The sequence below is a fragment of the Oratosquilla oratoria genome, chromosome 12, assembly GCF_046742065.1.
Source record: "Oratosquilla oratoria isolate Oo_2021 chromosome 12, ASM4674206v1, whole genome shotgun sequence".
NCBI lineage: Eukaryota > Metazoa > Arthropoda > Malacostraca > Stomatopoda > Squillidae > Oratosquilla > Oratosquilla oratoria.
Window position 1 is genome coordinate 18211370 of NC_134788.1, and position 5571 is coordinate 18216940.

Below are 5571 nucleotides of genomic sequence, written 5' to 3' on the forward strand. Positions count from 1 at the left end.
CGTAGGTTTGTCAGGTACTTCGCGAAAAAGGTGGCTACCAAAGAGAATGGCCGTGTAAGTTCTAGTCGGGAGATAGTGAGATCTTCGTCGGGAAGCTTGGTCATTATTTCTTGGGTGTGAACCCTACTCCGGCCTGTGGAGAAAGGAAACGTGGACCCTCTCGTGAGACATTGTAGGCTGCTACCCCGAAACCCTCGTTGGCTCTCGTCGCCAAAAGTCGTGGATGGGCGTGGTTACTGCGGGAGATGAGCATTGCGCCCGGGAACTGTAGAGTATCTAAATTCCGGTAGTTTGTTAAGGGTGGTTTTGGGCGGAGTGTCTGGATGCTGTCTCCTTTGAGGGGTGTATTCCCATCTCTTCCTTCGCTTTCCATAAGCTCTGTATGAAGAGTTTGCCTGTGAGGGTAAATGGGGCCAGGACAGCCTGGGGGTTTCATATAGTGAGGAAAACAGATTTAGTATTTTCCTCTTGGTAGGAATAGCAGTGATTGTTCAAAGGCTCTCCTTATATTGGTTGTGGCAATGGGTTCACTCCTAGTGGATGATGTTTTGTTCTATATCCCAGCGTGAGGCCGAGATAGTCACGGACTCCTTTGTGTTCAAAATCTTTTATGGGTAACGTTGGAGGTTCCATCTGTTAGGTGACAATGTTGGCGTGATTTAATATTCGCTCTATTTGGGATCTTTCCAAGGCAATCTCGTGAATATGAAACTTATGTGAGTTGCAGGTTATCCATCGTAAAATGCAGACTTGAGGTTTGGTAGCCAAGGGGATGTTCATACGTCTCTAATTGATGTTCGATGGTCGGGTTTGAGGATAGGTAAGGACTGCAAGTGGCGCCTAACAACACCCACTTTGAAACGGAAAAAGACTTGGATTTTCGATCATATCTGAACTCGTGAAGAAGAGGAAACGGCCAGAATTCTGATCCATCTACTCCTATTCTGAGGAAGGCTTTGCTGATGTCGGTCAAGACGCCATACGTGCCTTCTCTGAATTCGAAGAAATAGGATCATGGGACCTGGATTTTCTGAGCCAGGTTCTGGGTCCAGTATACAGGGCATCGTCGAAGAGATAGTGCGTTCCTGTGTGCTCTGGATGGATGCGTTGAAACACTATCCTGACGGGAGTTGTGTGGGAGACACCTTGTAGGACTGGGTGGTGAGGCAGGAAGTGTAACCTTCCCATTCCACTTTCGGGAACCGGGGGTACGGTCTCGATGATCCCGAGTCGTTGATACTTCGCCCAAGAATCCTTTCCGGTAGTCCTCATAAAAGGGATGGACGTTGAGATTTCTTTTGAGTGAAAGGTAGTTGTGCCATCGCACGTCCATAGTTGATTGCTGGGCGCTCTTCACTCTTGTATGGTAAGCAGATTGTGTATGGTTCCATTTCTTTTCCGTAATATTGACATGAAGAACTCAATCGCCTGTTCTTCTAAATGACTGTATTTTTTTTCTAGTGAGATACCGGACTGAGTCCAATGACCAAAGTTCGCTGTACCGGGGGGGTTCAAAACGGAGGGGGGAGAATAGGCTCTTTGATGCAAGTGCTGTTGAGTGCAATAGTTTCAATAGGGGGGGTCGTTGGGCTTGATCTTGGCTACAAGGAGGTAGTTTGCCCCACACTACATAACCAGATGGCTTGGCAAAAAGTTCGACACCCAGGAATGCGCATGGTGCGTTTAAAGACCAATGGCATGTGATCACTGCCCAATTTAATGTGGACGTCGGTAGTTTGATCTGACGGGAGTTTTATTGGCAATAGGGATGCCTTGAGACTTGAGTATCTGGACGGTACGTTGGTAGCCTGGGGCATATAGATGTCTTTTTCGCACTGATGGGTTGTACTACCGCTGCGATGAGGTAATGTTCAGCGCCCCAAGTGTAAGGTGAACTCGACAAATGTCGAACTTCCTGAGGGGGTTCAGTTTTGTTCAAGGAGTCCGATAGCGAAAGAGATACAGTTCCCCTTTGCATTGATGTTTAAGTTGGTTTCACGACTGGAGTGGGTTGAAACAAACGTGCGTTTGTGCCCACGGCAATCAAATGAACGACTTGTTGGAAGATTCGATCTGGTTGTTGCCTTTCGTAAGTGGCGTCCTGTAAAGACGGGTGAGGGGCACGGATATCTCTTGCCCTACTCGTTTGATGAGGGATGCTGTCTGCGATTATAGTTTGCGTTGTCAGCAATTGTTGAAGACTGGGTTTCTGGGTCCTAATCTGTGGTTATCAGGGTCTAGTATTGTTTGTGAAGTCAAGAGCGTCTTTCGTTAACTTGGCGTAATTTCAATGGCACGGATTTGGTACCGGTTCCGGTTCTTGAGGTTTGAGGGTTCATTTGTAGACGGGAAAGTTTGGTCTGGTTGGCCGGGGCCTTCACGACAGCTGGGGCGTGAAGAATGGGAGGCCAGGTAAAATTGGAGAGGGGGTACGGGGCTGCTTTTGTTGGGGGCTCTGGTGTTGTCATTGTGAATCGCTGGTGTAACAGGCTGATGGTGTTGAAGCTGAGTTATTCTCTTGGATGGTCTTGCTGTCAAGTGATGTTGAGTGCAATGGGGGACAATATGGGGTTGGATAAGGAATGGGGTAGGTCCCAGGGTGCTGGAAAAAGGGGTGATAGTACGGATGACATTCTGCCGCTGGCTGGTAACCAACAGGGGGGAGTGTTTGAAGCTGCACTAAGGGAAGGAATGGGCGCATGGCTTGTCGCAGACGGTTTCCGGAGGTATGAAGGAACTATAGCCGGTTGAGATGGAGTGAGATACTATTGCTGGTTATGTTGATGACTTGAGGGCATAGTGGAGCCTTATGGCGGGTGCCACATTTCAAACATCCTGCTTGAAAATCACAACGGTTGGTCGGGTGCTTGTTGGAGTAATAGATGGTACATCTGCTTAACATTTGAAGTCTACGGGTACGCGTGGAGATATCCGGGTAAGTGGTGCAATGTGACGGTCGATGGGAGCCACTGCAAAATAAACTATTGGTTCGGAATTGAGTATCGTTGGTGACGGCTGGTGTCGTAGTTGGTAATACAGGTATCGGCTGAGATGTTGGAGCCGGCGTTCTGATGGTGTGTTTGGGTGGTTGATTTATGGTCATCGTAAGTGTCGGAACACGTGTCGATGACTGCCGAGGTGGACGTGGTGCTGGTTGAAAGGATGGTGTTGCTGCAGTAACAGGGTGAGCCGTTACAGGGGTATGGTGACGACTGTCCGTGATAGCGCCCGCGTAGATTTTAAGTGCTGCTAGAAGCTTAGGTGCACTCAGTTCCGAGGTGCCTTTAAACAAATATATGGTAGAGAGGACTTGGCGTGGTAGTTTCGGTACTAAAACTCCTTCCACAAATTCATCAGAGAGGGGTTGCCCAACTACGTTTTTTTTTTTTTTTTTTATAATGTTTACTTAGTTCGTCCCAGTTGACAAGGAATCTCGACAAGTCCTCACAGTCGATGGTACGAGCGGGAATGGCAACAAGGCGCTCCTTCAGTCCCCTGCGTACAGCCAAAGGCTTGTCATAGGCGTCATGAAGTCTGTAGAGGACATAATTGTACGCGGTTTCACTATACACTGGGTAGCCAATCAACCGCTTGGCTTTTTACCCACAAGGGAGCACATAAGAGCGCTAAATTTTTCTCCATCCGCGTATCTGGTGTTATCATGAATCACTGTTTTGAAAATGCTCCTCCAACTGGAGAACATTTCCAGATCCCCATCTAAAGAGGGGGGGGGGGGTTCCTCTCTTATGTAGGTGATGGTAATGTCTAGATTAGATTGCTGTGGGATTGCTGGGGTAGCGGAATTTGCGCCGTTCATTCTCACGTCTGCTCGGAATTTTAAGTTGATCAGAGTTTTCTTGAGGGGTTTTAAGTTGCTCTCTGAGCGGTGTAAGTTGACTATCGTGTGGGTGTTGGGCCCAAGCGAGTTCCAAGAACCGCCACGTTTGATGATGGAATTGACCTTCATTGTAGATTTCAGTTGCTAAATTTGAGGACAAGCTTTCAATGTTGACGGTTCCATACGCGTCTGTGTATTCCGTGACTGCTTCTTGAAACTTCTGAGTGAGGGTTATAAGTTTTGTTAGTGTTGTGTTTGCAACTGCGCTTTCAGTGGGGCTAGAATAAGCCATGGTGATTACCGTTAAGACACTGGCACTGTAACTGGTTCTCTATGAGGGAAGACTGAGGTCGGTAAGTGTTTGTGCTAACTATACCAGTCGGTACAGCGAACGAATGGGAAATATCGTTTCGGTTCCTGCGACAGGTATTCAGATGAATTATGCATCGAAAACGACGAAAAGTGTCAGTTCCAATACGGTCATAGTCAAGAATGGATAGAGAAACGTAATTGGTTGCATAAACACAAAACAATGAAATAAAAAAGGGAAGTGTACTTCAATGAATTAAGAAGCAAACGATACGAAATGAACGAAGAAATTGGAGAACTGACGGGGGCAACAAAAGAAGATCGTGCTATCATACGAACTAGTCAGCAAGGAGAAGAGAGGGATGGTCTCGTGGAACAGTAAAGAATTGAAGAATGATGCCCCTTGGGTTGGCCGGGCTGAGCCACTAAACTACGAAAGCTGACGACGACTAAGCTTGATACGAGAGCGTTACGGCTGGTGTCACGGAACTATGAGGGTTTCGGTAGACCATAGGGAGACGAAGAACAATGCTGCTTGAGTTGGCCGAGCTGAGCCAGTGACACGGGTTGTACTACCCGTGAAACAATGACGAGTGTACTCCCGCACGAACTTGTTGCCCAAGTAACAGAGTATAACCAAGAAGTGTGAGTCGAGGCGATATCCTACATCTGATTTACTGGCTGTGCCTTAACCCATTCAACTCCGATGACAAGATGTCTTGTCATTTGGTCAAATAAAACAAAAAATCATAATAAAACAACAAAATGTTTGATGATCAAACAGCACCAGAAAAATATGACGTCATCAGTCCTCCTCGAGGAGGACTGATGACGTCATATTTTTCTGGTGCTGTTTGATCATCAAACATTTTGTTGTTTTATTATGATTTTTTGTTTTATTTGACCAAATGACAAGACATCTTGTCATCGGAGTTGAATGGGTTAACGATTATAAAGAACTTCCTGTACAAATTAAATTTCTAACCTATGCTCAGGGAAAACCTTGTGATTCGCTACATGAGTTATCACGTGAATTAATTGAGTGGGTATGATTACGCAAATGGACGAATTTAATTAGGTCTGTACATAGGTAATAGACCGAGCATCCGGTTCGAAGGACCACCTGCGCGTCTGTGTCGCAAATCTCTGGACAGTGGAAAGGAGAGGATGTGGGGTGGAACGGGTGAGGGTAGATAGCTACAGTGGGAGCCGAAGTCCAGAAAATTTGCATCACCGACCGAGACCACACACGCTTCCCTCTGAGTGGTATGTATAAATTTCAGTATCTGAAAGGGGATACAGAATGATTCAACTCATTTAGCTAATCACAACCCTGGGCTAATTAAATAAACTAGAAGAAATCGATTTAATAGAATAAATTCCACAGTGAATACACTTAGAAAACATGACACAACACTTTTATT